Genomic DNA, 16,447 nt, shown 5'->3' on the forward strand with positions numbered 1-16,447 from the left:
ATTGGTGGGGACTTGTACTAGGGGAGGGGATGGGGGGGAATTGTGCTAGGAGGGGGGATTGGGGGGAGTTGTGCTAGGAGGGGGGATTGGGGGGTGTGCTAGGAGGGGGGATTTGTGCTAGGAGAGGGGATTGGGGGGATTTGTGCTAGGAGAGGGGATGGGGGGTTTGTACTAGGAAAGAGGATAAGGGGAATATGTGCTAGGAGAAGTAATAGGGGGATATGCGCTAGGAGTAGGAGGGAGGTTTGGGGGGGGGGGGGTTTGGGTAAGGTGAGAGGATTTTATGTTGAGAATGGTACTGTGGAGGGGTTTTAGCTAGAGGAGGGATTTGTGCTAGGAGGGGGAATTGTGGGGGAAGTTGTACTGGGGGAGGGATTTGTGCTAGGAGAGGGGATTGGAGGGGTTGTGCTAGGAGAGAGCAGTGGGGGAACTTTGTGCTAGGAGAGGGAATTGGGGGGGGGGATTTGTGCTAGGAGAGGGGATTGGAGATAATTTGTGCTAGGAGCAGGGATTGGGGTGGGTTGTGCTAGGAGAGGGGATTCGGGATAATTTGTGCTAGGAGCACGGATTGGGGGGGGATTTCTGCTAGGAGAGGGGATTGGGGTGGGTTGTGCCAGGAGAAAGGATTGGGATGGGTTGTGCTAGGAGAGGGGATTGGGGATAATTTGTGATAGGAGAGGGGATTGGGGGGATTTGTGCTAGGAAGGGGGTTTGGGGTTAATTTGTGCTAGCAGGTAGGATTGGGGATAATTTGTGCTAGGAGAGGGTATTGGGTGGGTTGTGCTAGGAGAGGGCAGTGAGGATAATTTGTGCTAGGAGAGGGAATTGGGGGGGGGGGGGGATTTGTGCTAGGAGAAAAGATAGGGGATAATTTTTGCTAGGAGAGGGGACTGGGGTGGGTTGTGCCAGGAGAGGGGATTGGGGTGGGTTGTGTTAGGAGAGGGGATTGGGATAATTTGTGCTAGGAGGGGGGGTAATTTTTGCTAGGAGAGGGTAATGGGGTGGGTTGTGTTTCGAGAGGGGATTGGGGATACTTTGTGCTAGGAGATGAGATTGGGGAGGGGGGATTTGTGATAGGAGAGGGGATTGGGGTGATTTGTGTATGGAGAGAGTACTGGGGATAATTTGTGCTAGGAGAGTGGAATAGGGAATAGTGGAAATTTGTGCTTGAAGAGTGGGATCGGATGGATTTGTGTTGGGGGGGGGGGAATTGTGCTAAGAGGCAGGATTGGGAGGGGTTTTGCTACTAGTGGCGATTTGGGTGGGGAGGAAGGATTCGTGCTGGAAAAGGTAATTTGAAGGGGGTTGTTCTAGGAGGCAGGAATGGGGAATTTATGATAGGAGGGGGAATTTGTGGGAAAGGATATGTGCTAGGGTAGAAAATTTGAGGAGAAAGAGGATGTGCGAGGAGGGGCAAGTAGAACTACAGGTGAAATTTTATTTTTTTAGGGGAGAAAGTGGGGGTGCAAATAACTGGTCTTGCCTAGAGAACAAAATAGTCTAGCACCGGCCCTGCTTGTCCCTCAAGTGGAAAGGAGGCTTATCAGAGTTTACTAACCCCTTATAAAAAGTGAGTCATTCAATGTTTTTTCGTAAAGAATCAGCTCGCTTCAAGGTCTTTGGAAATCTCTTCTTCAAGATATGTCTTTTTCTCTTCAACTCAGTCACCATGGAATGTATCCTAATTAGAAAAAGACCTTAGCAGTGGTTCTCAACCTTCCTAATGCCACAATGCTTTAATACAGTTCCTCATGTTGTGGTGACCCCCCAACCATAAAATTATTTACCCAGTAATTATAATTCATGAAGTGTCGTTTTACCTCCAATACTGCTGCTTTCTTTTTTTTTTTTAATTTAAATATTTATTAAATTTTTCATATTAATACAAATACCCACAAAGGGAAACAATTCAGATATAAATATACATTTATAACATTTCTACATTATCCCTTCTAAAAACTCTTTTCTTTCCCCTTCCACCCCGACCCTTCCCACCCCTCCTCCCCCCTCCATCCCCTCTGCAGTCTCTATCCCATTTTACTCTCTAGAGGCATTTTTGGCTGACATCCTAGTTCATAATTTCCTATATTTCTCTTTCAATCCTGCTTTTTCCCACTTTTCCCATCTCATGTAATAAACTCCCATGCTATCTTCCTGCATATGGTATGATCTTTCCATTCTGCCTATCTGGTTTACTCTATTAATCCAGTCTTCCTCCTTCGGTACCTCAGTTTTCTGCCAAAACTTGGGAATCAACCCTTTCGCCGCATTTAAGAAGTACCAGACGCCTGAGTTTTTATATTTATTTACAGATGTCTCCACGTTATGTAGGAGGCACTTCGTTGGGTCTAACCCTATGTCAATTTCAGTTATTTCTTCAATCAATTTAACTATGCCCTTCCAAAAAACCTGGATTTTCGGACATTCCCACCATATGTGAAACACCGTGCCTATCTCTCCACATCCTCTCCAACACATTTTTGAATTTTCCCCATTCATCTTGTGCTCAACACTCGGTGTAATGTGCCATCGTGTCACACACTTATAATTAATCTCAACCTCTCTCATACTAACATTCTCGTGTATCAATCTAAACATCTTTCTCTGTTTGTCCTCGTCGAACCCAACTTCCATATCCCTTTCCCATTTTGTTATAAAACTTAACTTTGTGTTTGTGTCTAGTTCAGTGAGTATTCTATAGATTTTTGAAGTACCGTGCTTCCCATCCCTTCGTGTTTCTAACAACCTTTCAAACATATTCCACTCCTGTTTTAATCTCAGGGGTTTCGGGAGGTTTCCAATAAAGCATTTCAATTGATGATATTTCCACTCATCTATTCTAATAAAAATATCTCCCTTCTTCTCTATTAAATCTTTAAGTGATCTCAATTCCCCCTCCACCAGAACATCTCTCAGTTGGGTATCCTCCTTTCTAAACCATCTCCCTGATATCTTATCTTTTCCCGGGGGAAAGTACTCAGTGTTTGTGAGAGGCATTAGTATTGAATTAAATTCCCATTTCATGTTTTTGTGCAAATTGTCCCATACCCTTAAAACATTTAAAGTGTAGATACTTGTGCTTTCTTTAATTCCCCTAAACTGTGCTGGAACCTATATCATCTGACTCAATCTAATTCCACTAAGATCATTTTCAATAGTTACCCAACTTTTCCCCTTGTGGTTAAATGTCCAGTCATATATTCTTGCTAAAACGACTGCTTTATGGTATCTCTTGACATCTGGAAGACCCAATCCCCCTTTCTCTTTAGTCCTACTCAATGTTTCATGTGCTATTCTAGGTTTTTTATTCTTCCATATGTATCTTGTTAACATTTTTTTTATTATCTTAAAGAAGGCCTCTGGAATTTTAATTGGTACCATTTGAAATCTATACAATATTTTAGGCATAATTACCATTTTGACTAAGTTTATACGTCCTATCCAGGATGGGTTTCCTCCTTCTAGTCTTTTTAAATCTTCCCTGATCTCGTTTATCAAAGAAATATAGTTTAATCTATACAAATGCTTAGATGAGGCAGTGAGTTTTATTCCTAGGTATTTTATCTCTTTTTCTCTCCATATAAAGGGGAATTCTTTTTGTAGTTTTTCTTTCTCCTTCTTTGATATATTAATATTCAAGATCTCTGTTTTCGTTGGGTTAATTTTTAGATTTGATAGTTCACCGTACTCCTTCAGAATCTTCATTATATTTGGGAGAGTTATTCGGGGGTTCCCCACATAGAACAATAAGTCGTCCGCAAAGGCCGCTACTTTATGTTCTATAGTTTCTATCTGAATTCCCTTTACCGCTCCACTGTTCCTTATTATTGACAACAGAGGTTCGAGTGACAACACATATAGTAAAGGGGACAGTGGGCAGCCCTGTCTTGTTCCATTAGACATTCCAATGGGTTCTGATCTCTCCCCATTTATCGTGATGATTGCAGTAGGCTCCCTATATAATTTACTTATCCACTCACGCATTCTATCACCTATCCCCAGCACTTTTAAGTTGTCCATCATAAAGCCCCAGTCCACTCTATCAAATGCCTTCTCTGCATCAATTGACAAGAGCACCACCGGGGCTTTCCCTTTTCTACTTTTCTGAATAAGCATCAGGGTTCTCAGGCCGTTATCTCTACCCTCTCTCCCAGGTACGAAACCCACCTGATCTCCATGGATCCATTCAGGCATCAGATCTCTCAACCTGTTTGCTAAAACCTTTGCATACAGTTTAGTATCTGTGTTCAATAATGAAATAGGTCTATAGCTGGAGCACTGAGATGGGTCTTTTCCCTCCTTATGAATAAGTACTACGTGGGCCTGTAAAGATTCTCTCCTCACTTCCATCCCACCTCCCAAAGCATTCATATATTTTTCCAGTTTGGGTAACAGCACTTCACTAAATTTCTTATAGTACTTAACTGTATAGCCATCCGGGCCTGGGCTTTTCCCCCCCCCCTGTACTTCTTAATGCTGTTTTAATTTCTTCCTGGGAAATTTCCACGTCCAAGGAGTTCAACTGTGCTTCACTTGGTTTTGGTAATCCCGCGTTTTTTAAATATATCATCTTTTTTTCATTAATTCCCTCTTGAGCTTCTTTTAGAGGACCTTGGGGACTAATGTTATATAACTTTCTATAATACTCCGTAAACACTTTAATAATCTCTTTAGTTGAGTGTGCCAACTCCCCCTTAGGACTTTTTATCTTTTCTATATAATTCCTATTTTTCTTTTTATTCAAAGCTCTCATTAGATATTTTCCTGGTCTATCTCCCCATCTATATCTCTCATTTAAAACCCTGTTGTATACTCTTCTCTTCTCCTCGTCCATCAACCTCTCTAGCTCATCTTTTTTATCCATCAACTTCTGTCTTGTATCTTTTGTTATCTTCTTTTTATGGATCTGCTCTAGGTCCAGTATTTCTTTTAGAAGCCCACTGACCCTCTCTCTTCTTTCTTTTTTCTTCCTTGCTCCTGCCGCAATCAAGATTCCTCTTATAAAATCCTTGTGACTTTCCCAAACTATAGCCGTCGATACTTCCTCTGTTTCGTTCTCCTTAAAATAGACCTTTATCTCTTTCTCTATTTTCTGGGCTAAGTCCTCATCCAGAAGAAGAGCCTCATTTAACCTCCACCCCAATCCTCCAGTCAACCTTCTTCCCCATCCCATTTTCATTATGACCGGGGCATTATCCGAGAACGTTCTTGTCTCTATATCAATTTTAACCAGATGTTCTATAAGTTGATGGTCTATTAAGATGTAATCTAATCTTGAGTACGTCTCATGTGCATTAGAGAAGAAGGTGTAGTCTCTGTCTTTCATATGCATTATTCTCCAGGTGTCCACTAGTTGGTACTCATGCATCACTCTCCTCAGAGCTCTCAGAGACCTACTCCCCTCTCTTTGCACAGAGGAGGTATTATCCTTTTGTGGGTCCATACAGAAATTTAAGTCTCCTGCAACTATCAATCGCCCTTTTTTAAATTCCATTAATTTTTTCAACAGACCCTTCATATACATCTCCGGGTTTTTATTAGGGCAGTATATATTGGCTAAAGTACACTCAATCCCCTGAAGTTTACCTTTTAAGAATAAAAATCTCCCCTCCGGATCGGTTCTTCTGTCCTCTAGCTCAAATCTCATATTCTTTGCCAAACCTATTGCAACCCCTTTTGCTCTTTTAATTGGAGAGTCTGCATAATACCATATTGGATAGTATTTAGATTTCAATTTCACATTTGCCTCTATCTCAAAGTGCGTCTCCTGTAAAAATACCACTGACGTTGCCCTATGATGTAACTCCTTAAACAACTTAAATCTCTTCCCTGGACAACTCAACCCGTTCACATTATAGGTTATAAACTGTATTTCTTCCATCCTTCCCAGTTCACTACATTGCTCTTCCAACTTGCCTCTTCCTCTTTACCCTTACTGTCATGCAGAGTGTTAGCCCAAAACCTCCTCCCCTCCCTCCCTCCAACCCAGCTCCCATCCCTCCCCACCCCCCATCCCTCGATCTTTTTTTCCCCTCTACCCATATTTAGGCTTGAATACTGCCTATAAACCATTTGTGGATCGATTTCCACCACTGATTTGATGCTTTGGGAGTAAGCTCCACCCATGGCCAACTAGCCTCTCCCTCAACCTCCCCAGATCCCCCCTCTCTATCCACAGGAAAATACAAAAATCTTTACTTCCCCCCTCAGCCGAAGTTCCTGCGGGATTACCATTTCAACAAAGATGGGGCCTGGGGGGTCGAGAGAGATAGAAGAGAGGGAAAAGAGAGGAAAAAAAAAAAAAAAACAATTTTCTCAGTTTTCCCTCTCCTCTCTCCCCACCCCCGGGCCTCCCCTCCCCCCGACCCGCTGCCAGTCCTCTTTTCTTGTATCTTCTGTTTCCCTTCTTTCTTTTTCTTCTTCTTCCCAGCCCACTATCGCCAATCTTTGCAGTTTCAGTCTGTCACAGAAATCCCTCAGGTCCTCCGGGTATCTCAAATATGCTGTTACGCCATTTTTCCAGCCAATTAAACAAGCTGGGGTACCCCATCTATACTGAACGTTCTGTTTTCTCATTTGTTCCAACAAGGGTCTCAGGGATCTCTTCCTCCATAGGGTCTCTGGTGTTAGGTCCGCATAAATTTGGATATTTAAGTCTCCATACTTAATTATTGATCTTCCTTTAATTTTCCTCCATATCTCCTCTTTGACCCCAAATTTTTGGAACTGGACCACTGTATCTCTTGATCTTTCCTTCTCCGCAGCTTGATTAAACTTTCCTATTCTAAACACTCCACCCAGTTTAATCCCGTCTGTTTCAGGTCTGTCTCTTATGGAGTTTAGAATTTTTACAATTAGGTCATATAGTGATTCCCCTTTTACTTGCTCTGGAATTCCTCGAACTCTAAGGTTACATCTTCTTTCTTTATTTTCTTGAACTTCCATCCTGTAGAGCAATTTTTTCTGGGTATTCTCCAAGTAAGTTATTTTTTTCTCTAGATTATCTATGGTTTGGGCCTGATTTTTAACTTTATCCTCTGTTTCTTCCACTCTCGATAGCAGGTGTCCTAGATCATTCCGCACGACTGTCATTTCTTGCTTTATCATTTTTTCCAAATTTTTAAACATTTCTATCATCTCCTTTTTATTTGGTGCTTGTAGTTCACCGTCCAATTCCCTTTTTTCCAAGCCCTCTGTTGTTAGGCGGCCACAGCTACCGTTCATACCCATTGATAATCTAGGACTGTTTCCCAGAGAAATGTCCATTTCCCCTTTTGCGCTTGCGCCTTGGGCCCTTTCTGGCGTAATATTTCCTTGCGATGTATATTTCTTTATCGTACCTGTTTGAGACCCTTTGGGCCCTGTTCCCTTAGGACCTTTGTTCTTCATTTCCTCTAAATCTCTGATTTCTTCTCTTATTCTCAAAATGGAATTATATCAGTCCTTTAATTTATACACCAGACAAAACAAGCTGTTTTCCCTTATATTTATACTCTCCTAGGACACCTGGAGCTCTTCTCATCCTCTCTTTCTTAGCCCAGGGAATCCTCCCCTCCTCTCCTTCACCCCTAGGTTTCCCATATCACTCGGGGTTCCCCCATACGATCCCCAACAGCTCTCACTCACCCATCTTCTCCAGGCAGTGGCTCCGAGCTTAAGGGATAGGGCTTTCGCAGCAGCTCAGTCCAAGGGGGGATTCCTCTGGGTTTCACTCCTCTCCTCGTGCTCTTTGTCCAGGATCTTCACCAGAAAGAAGGGTGACTCTCTTTACTCTATTGGGTCACCAGACCCAGGATCCTTCCCTCAAGAGTCCTCCGCAGTCGGGCCCCCACTCCCAGCAACATCACTCCAATCATGTAGTGCAGGGGAGAGCCAGCGTGTCACTGCCGCTCTGACAGGGAGCCGGCCGGCGTCTCTGCCTCCCAGTAGTGCTTTGCGGCAAGCAGCGTGCTTACACCGCCCTGCTTCGATTCCCGGCAACCCGACAGTTACACTGGAATCGCCGCAGCAAGTTCTTCTCCCGGAGGTCCGTGCCCGCTCTCCTCTCCCCCCACCACGCCAGTCTCTCCCCGCCTGGAGCCCTCCTCAGTCAGGTAGGACTTCTCTTCATGAGGGTCTCGGGAGGGTCAGTTTGAAGGTTTATCGGAGAGCACTCACATCGTGCTCTCCGTCGCCGCCATGTTTAGGCTCCGCCCCGGCCACCCCTTCCTGTTCCAACTTGACTGCGCACCAGTGCCCAATACGGCTGCTTTCAACACAGTAGCTGCTTTCTACACAGTAGCTGCTCTTTACACATCGGAAATATGTGTTTTCCGATGGTCTTAGGCGACCCCTGTGAAAGGGTTGTTCAACCCCCAAAGGGGTCGCAACCCACAGGTTGAGAACCACTGCCTTATAGAGTAGAAAATCAATTTTCAAATAAATTCAAATGAGCATACAATTTACTCACAAGCTTAAGTCATTTACAACTTTCAACCCATGTAACCAAGCTAGATGATAGAACATTCACCAGAAACCCACTGCCAATTCAGCTTCCTATATCTTTTCAATGAACAATGAATAAGCAACATCTCAGTCCAGCTAAAAGATGTATAGCTGAGCTATAAAGTAGAAGGATCTTCTGGCTGTCTGATGTGGCAGAGGTGTATAAAAAAGAAGATCAAATACAAGGAATTACAAATCCTTTTACAGGCTAAAGAATTCACATGTGTAGTGTAACTGCATTGTTCAGAGGATGCTTGCCTTGTTTGCAAGTGTAGTAGCCTGAGTGATGAATGCAATGTTCAGGCCACAGCTGTCTATTCATTTATATTGCTTGCCCCAGCTGATGCCTACATTGTCCATCAAATAATTTTTTTCAGTAACAATTGCATATTTAATTTAAAAAAAAAAGTGTACCAAGAGAAGTTTATTTTGTATGTAAAGTTTGTGAAAGGAAGAAGAGATGCATAGATAGATGATAGATACAGTATGTAGATAGATAGATGTGGCAGGGATGGAATAATTAAATGGCTTGTTGGATGGAGGGAAAAATAAAAGGTGGGTAGAGGACAGTGCTGTTAGTTTTCAGCATAAAGTAACCCTGACACTAACCGTAAAGCGAAGCTCCACCCATAAGTCGAAGTTCTACTTTAAGGCCTTGTAGCCCGATCCCCATTAAGGTTTGGAACTTTTGCAGAGTGGGTACTCAATTTTGACAGGTACCCGCTCCAACTTCCGGTGCGAGGAAGTTGTCCTTCCCCCTCCCTCCTCGTAAACTTTGGAGGGATATCCAAAAATAAAAAAGGTTTTACCAATACATACAGTATACTTTAAGCTTTGACTGAATATGCTTAAGGAAGGACTGTGTTCCACCCCCAGAAAAATAAAGGGATATAAACTCGGGAACGGGCAGCAATAGGTTAAGAAATATGTGCCTACATTTACAGTGATGCCAGTGTAGAAATGCCAGATTAATTATTACTGCATTGCACAGATAACCAATGGCAGATTTTTGGGGTATAACATTAGCAGTCCCAAGTACAGTCTATAAATGTGTTTTGATCACATACTAAATGGCAGCAGTTTCTACTTAAACCCCTAGGCTAGATATGTGCAGAAAATCTGACATTTTTGTCTTGGGAAGGCTTGTATTGGGAAGACAGAGACATTTTTTGCTTGGGAAGAGAATTTATCTGAACTCTGCACCTTACTCCACACCCATGCACTGTATATGTGAGATACTCCTGACACCTTGACTATGTAAGGTACATACTCTTGACCACTGAACTATGGTGTCACATACTCCTGACCCATGCACTCTGCGCATTACCCTCTTCTGACACCACCTAACCATACAGTGCACCCACACAGATACCCAGGCACTGGGGGTCCTCTGTGGGAGGAAGTAAAGAGGGAAAAAGTCAGTTGAGGATTGAGGTGGGGAATTTCTATTATTCTACTTTCTTCCATCTGCTGGATGTGAATCTACCTTGGAGCTGTGTGCAGGCAACCCAAAGAAGTGGCAGCGGCTGCTTGGACACTATCGCATATCAGAATTTGACATGCGGACCAGAGCTCATACATGGATCCAAGTGCACATAAACTAGGTGAGTATTTTTTCTAGAACAAACTGTCTGATAAAATAATATAGGTGGGCATTTAGTTTAAAATAAAAAACAACGTACATTTGCTCTAAAGAGATTTTATTTTCTATGTGGAAAAAGCACAGTGGAGACAGACACACGATTGCTGAACGTTTTTAACATTTTTGTGTAAAATCAATTTCAAACAGCCTTTCTGTCAATTTTCTTATTGCTTGTAAATCCACGTTCCACCTGTCAAAAGAAAACATTTTAGAGGTTACAATGCAAGTAAACCTGTTTAATAAACTACTACTTTTATGAGCTATTGCAAAAACTTTCAGCAAGCAATAGTTTATTGCTGTCACATCAGATAATAAATGACTGTTCTGATGGCTCTTTGATATGGGTAGCAGTGCTTTTAAAATAAGTGCTTTAACCCCCCCTTGAAAACAAAAGAATAAATGTAGCTGAATACCTTATGTCACAATTGCTTCCTGTCTCTAGTTTTGTGCAGGCTTTACAGCATTACCAGCCTATGAACGTTTACTCTGTAGAGTTTCTGCCTATAGGGTGTCTCCTTTGTCTCCAGTGTCTCCCTGGTGCCACCCTGACGTATGATTCTGGTGTCTTGCTCCTGGAACTCATGCAAAGTAGAGGCTACTGACACGGTGTCTGGCTGGCTCATGTGCAGTATGGATCACTGTGCATTCTGCGCTTGGGCAGAAATCTAAGCACAGAATTGCACATGCACCTAGTGGACTCAGTGCCAGAGTGCAGAAAGGCCATCAGGCTGTAATGTTCATGCATCAGACGAGCACAGCTCCAGCAGCCCCCATACTGTGCAGGCGAGCACAATGCCAGTGGCCCTTACTGCTGTCCACAGGGCATGCTTCCAACCAGAGGTTCAGGAAAGATAATTGGAGGGGCGAATGGAAGGAGATAAATATATAATGAAAATATAAGGATTTTGGAAACAAAATTTCATACTATTTGGGTAAAACTTAAAGCTGAAGTAAATATAAACAATGACTTTAAAAAAAAAAAAACTTGCAAGACAATGTCATAATGTGCTAGTATGCATCACATATTAGCACATTATGTGAAACTTACCTTAAAACAAAATCCCTTGAATGACCGAGCCGTGATGATGTCAATTTTTACGGCACACAGCTCTAAAGGAAAGGCACGGGCATGTCGTTCCTTCAGAGTACATGTGCTGTTGTCTTTTACAGGTATGTGACATTTAAGCTGGTAAATCATTCACTGTAAATTGGTCAAAAAGATTCACCTATATGGAATGTTTAATAAATGTCACAATGATTGCTTTATAAGTAAGCCCCTTAAGTGCGTGTCATAAATAAGGAACACATGTTCACTTTTCATTATTTTGGCAAGATAAACCATTACTAAAGCTAAAGATTTTCAACAGCCCTGTTCAAATGGAAATTCATAGGAAGTACCTGAAGAGAATTTCTGATGGTCACAAATGCCAAATAAAAAAAAAAGAAAATGTGAAAAATGTACTAAGCCAATACGCTTAACCAGTGGCGGACTGACCATTTGGAAACTCGGGCTCTGCCCGAGGGCCCGGGGTCAGTAGGGGGCCCCATGAGATGCCCCTGGTACCTTTTTCATAGTCTTTTTTGAGTTGGGCAAAGACACAGGGGCCCCATGATCCACTATTGCCCGTGGGGTCCCACGAGTTGTCAGTCCGCCCCTGCGCTTAACAGTTCAGCACATTTATCTGGCAGTCTCCTAGCCGGGTACTTTGAAGAGTTTGTACTTTAATACAGCACCTTTCTAAGTGCAGTCCTCTATAGGCTAGCTACAGAAAACTACAGAGGGCAGATATAAAACCAGTCACCATGTACAAGGAGGGAGAACATCAAGGACCAGTTTTTGTTATAGGTAACTCCTGCACAGAAGCAAAGTACAGGAGGTATTTCATGCTGGATTGTAGCACAGACCTTGATAAAATAGACCAAGGACAGCAAGATTTAAGCTAAGACCACCAATGACTTTTATATTGAGACAACATTTCATAAGCCTGGAGTTCATCTTTAAAGTAGAACTTTAGTCAAAAACTTAAGTCCTGCTAGATCACTCTAGGTTGGCCCCTTTTGCAGTTAATAATGAGTGCCTATACTGTTAAAAATCCAGTAAAACACTGTCTAAACTCTGCACGTGCTCAGTTGCACTCTATTTTTTAGCACTGTGCCTAAAATGTAGAGGCGGATCTGCTGGCAGCCTAATGATTTACTGCTGCTCAGGGGCTCTAGGCTTTAGTAAAATGGCCACAAGAAACAGGAACAATGCTGGAGGCAATTTACAGCACACACTAATTTTGGTACCATAAATATTAGTAATGTGGAATGTATGTTCCTTGCTAAAGAACATTATTTTTGTCAAGTTGCTATGGGTAAGGTTCCACTTTAAAAACGTTACTGAATAATTAAAAAATATTAAAAAAAAAGCTGCTAAGCCACCTGTGTTATAAAAAAGGTCATTGGTCCTATATGCACTCACTAGCAGGTAGAAAATAGAGCATATATGAACTGCTGTCTACTCTTTCAGGAGGTTTGGAGCATTAACAGACTATCCAAGCCCTCCCCTGCAATCTCCATTCTCCCATTTGGAGCTTTTCATCTTATTGGTTAAAACAAGATATTTGGCCAATAAGGTATGTATCTTGTCAGATTAGCAAATGTCATACGATGATTTTGAAGTAAATTTGCATCATTTCCTAAATTTAGGATAAGATTATTTCTCAACAAAGGTTTGGTGTAAAATAAAACATATCAAATTGGTTCCTTTTTCCAAAACATATTTACCTCAGGCTGCTACCAACGGTATCCATAACCTGGGGGGTAATTGGTAGGAAGCCAGGGTTGTCTCCAAGGAGGTCTATAGAAAGGAGGTGGTGGAGGAGGACGTGGATGTGGATGATGTGGTGGTGGTGGTGGTGGTGGTGGTGGTGGTGGTTGTGGATATACAGGTCTTGAGGGATAACCATTGTTCCATGATGGATAACCTAAAGTGAAAGGACTTAAGTTAGTCATGACCATTGCTAAAATGTAGTATTTTTTCTGGTCATACATACGTAATATGTGATTATAGTACAAAAGAACAATAATTTAGGAATATATATATATATATATATATATATATATATATATATATATATAATTTAGAAATGTAGTATAGCTGTCTTTTAACACTGATAGAGATGTTACTCTGGCCCTAAACGGCATGGGTCACCTAAGACTAGACTGCAGATATATCTCTTTCGATGACCAATATACCGTATGTCAGGCACTGACTTTAGCCAATCCCATTGCTGTTTTGCTTTACATAGTTTCATTTGAGAATCCTAAACTGCATTTTTCTGCAATCTTAAGCAACTCAGCCGAGTCGATATAGACTTATGATTTATGTATACATTTTACCACCAAACTAAAAAGAATGTTTGAATTGTGCTTACTAATCATAGTTCTTCAGAATCTACTGATTTGAAATATCTGCTGGTTTTCAAGATCTTGAGGTTCATTGTTTTTGACAATGTTGTCTATTTTAACTTGCTGTACTGGGGGTTCATTGAAGAATGCACAGGATCTTGCAATTTTGATACATTAAAGTAAAACTAAAAACAAAACCTTTTTTTTTCATTTTGGATAAAGGGAGGGTTATTACCCCTGTCTTTTTTGCCATCTGTGTCCCTCTGGGAAGATTTCCTATCTTTGCCTGTCCCATAACCAAAACAGGAAGTGAGAGGAAATCCATGCAAACTAAAGAAATCCCTGGTTGTCACCTTGATCAACAAAACTAGTGTCCCCATTGGAATATTTCCTCTCTACTCCTGTTCTGATGGCAACCCAAAAGTTGAGATTTTCTTTGACTTTCACTCTCAATGCTAACAGTAAACAGGACAATAGAGGGGGTGAACCTCCCTGCCGGGGGCACAGAAAGCACATGCAGATCTAATCAGTCTCCACTCTAGCCAAAACATAAAAAAAACACGTTTTCCCTTTTGTTATGCTTTAATAGGGATTTGTATATGTTATTGTGACATTACAGATTTTTCCATTAAAATGGTTTATTTTCTTGCTTGTTTTGCTTTGCCTAGGGTTTGGATCAGCTACATGCACCCAAGAGATGATTCAGTGGCCCTGCTGAAGAAATTACCTCTTATGCTTTGTTCCTAAAATGTTGTGTGTACTTTTCCCCTCATGCAATCTCTTTTGTGTCTTTTCTCCTTTCTCTTTGCTGTCATGCATATTTTTGGTATCTGTCCCCCTTTCAGAAGGAATCTCATTTTGCACTATTAGTATTGTGGCCTTTTGGTAGGCTTTCTCTGATTGGACGAGGTGGAGATGTATCCCAGCCAATCAGGTACTCAACCCGCTGCTTGAACGAAAGAAAATGACTAATCTATGGGCTGCCTTAGACTAGTCAGCTAAGTATTGTAAATCAGCAATTATTTATAATCAGAAGGTTGTCACAGATATACTGTATATTAATCTATTGTGATAACCCCTTAAAATATTAATTTTACTATATTAATTAGATAACTGAGAATATTTTGTCATTTTAAAGGGAATATAGTATAATTTCTTCTTTGATTACACATGAAAAATGTGTTCCCCACTACCAACCCTGTTTAACTATGATGAAAAGTCATGTGAAACTAGTTACAAAAAAACATTAGTAATGTAGATACTAAAAAGATACTCACCGTAACCAGACATGATGGAACGCCTGAAAAACATAAAATGCATAAGATTTTCATATAGATAGATAGATGGATAGACAAATAGATGGATAGATGGATGGATCGATATCTCAGCCATCATTCTGTGTGCTCTGATTTCTCCCCCAGCTCTTCCCTTGGTGCTCTTGGGCTCGTAATCCCCACTGCTCTCCCAGCCTGTGACCACCTCTCCCCCTGTCTGTCTGAGTACTGGGCTCCTTGGTTGCTGGCTGACAATGGAAATATTTGTTCAGTTACAGCATCCCCATCCCTTTTTTTATATTCAACTGATGTCCAGTGTCTCATGGCTGGAAGCTGAATGGGGCCTGGAATGTGTCAGGGTTTGCTAAGATGCTGTGAGCTGTGTAGCCAACACACCAGTGATGCACACAGTGTATCTGGTGCTGAACATGCACTGAGGATGGGAGTATCCAGTATGGACACTCTAGCCTCAGTGTTGACCTTCTTAATAGCAACAGGTACCTGACCAGGTATCTGTCCCTAGTTTCAACACTTGTCACACAGACCAAAGCCTGAAGTCTTATGAGTGTCTACGGTACTCCTAATCATTATGCCCCAATAGTAGCCATACTCCGCATATCCTAGCTGTTGAGGCACATGAGTCTCTACTCACTAGACTGGTTCATTATGGTGATGATCAATCTGAAAAGCTACCCTGCTTGCAGAGTCAATACTAGCTAGCACTAAAAACCTCCTAGATCCACCACTAGGCAAATGTCTTACCAGCTAATGTTCTCTCTGAGACATCTGCTCAATTGTAGACAGCCTTACCCTTTCTGCCACAACAGAAGGAATCCTATAGGAGCCATATTCCTCCCACCAAATACTGATTTAAGAATTTAGGTGCAGAGATCTTACAACTTAAATCTCAAAGAAATAGCGAGTCAGTGGATAGATGGAAGTATCATTATGGTGGGATGACCATTTAACCCCTTTCTATGTGCCTAAAGCTTGGGTTTATCATAGAGTTCCATCTTCATTTCATATAGTTTATGTATTCATGGTCATATTTCTCAAGTTGTCTACTTACCTAAAACTGCCCTTAGAGGAGAAGATTGTGTGACTGGCACTCTTAGAGAACTTTTATATCTGCACAAAGATAGGGAGGGAATAACAGTTATTAATAGCAGTTATCTAATCTGGGAAGGAGCTCCCAATTTGCATTCTTCAGTGTATTATTATGTTCATCATCCTTTAATTATATCAGAAAAATGGCATGACATTCCCTTCCTCTGAGACATTTGTAGAATCAACTCACTGAAAGGTTTGATAAACAAATGAAGAAAAAGGACCATGTTCAGCTGTTTGGGCATGTGCACCCCTTATGCCCTGATCAGAAATAACATTTGACCATTGACAGGTTAAGTGAATAACATTGACTATCTTATTGCAATGGCATCTGAACGTCAGTGGGATATATTAGGCAGCAAGTAAACATGTTGTCCATGAAGCTGATATGTTAAAAGCAGAAAAAAATGGGCAATGCAGTTTATTGTATATGGGACTGTATAGTTGCAGACCGTTTAGGGTGCCCATGCTTACCCAGCCAAAAGTGCCTATAATGGGCACATGAGCATCAAAACTGGACCACAGAACAATAGAAGAAGATGGTCTA

General features: G+C 41.6%; 1 long non-coding RNA gene across 1 annotated transcript; it reads right to left on the bottom strand.

The window, feature by feature from the left end:
- Nucleotides 1-10,167: 10,167 nt before the first annotated feature.
- LOC149459650 (uncharacterized) lies at nucleotides 10,168-15,952 on the bottom strand. The gene is made up of 4 exons (XR_016313236.1): nucleotides 15,863-15,952; nucleotides 14,797-14,819; nucleotides 12,896-13,095; nucleotides 10,168-10,316 (listed from the first exon to the last, which is right to left on the bottom strand). It is a non-coding gene; the product is annotated as an uncharacterized LOC149459650 (long non-coding RNA).
- Between the last annotated feature and the right edge of the window lie 495 nt (nucleotides 15,953-16,447).

Source organism: Staurois parvus, unplaced genomic scaffold (genome assembly GCF_062004578.1).
Source record: "Staurois parvus isolate SC_StPar_1 unplaced genomic scaffold, SC_StPar_1.0 ptg000251l, whole genome shotgun sequence".
NCBI classification, from domain to species: domain Eukaryota; kingdom Metazoa; phylum Chordata; class Amphibia; order Anura; family Ranidae; genus Staurois; species Staurois parvus.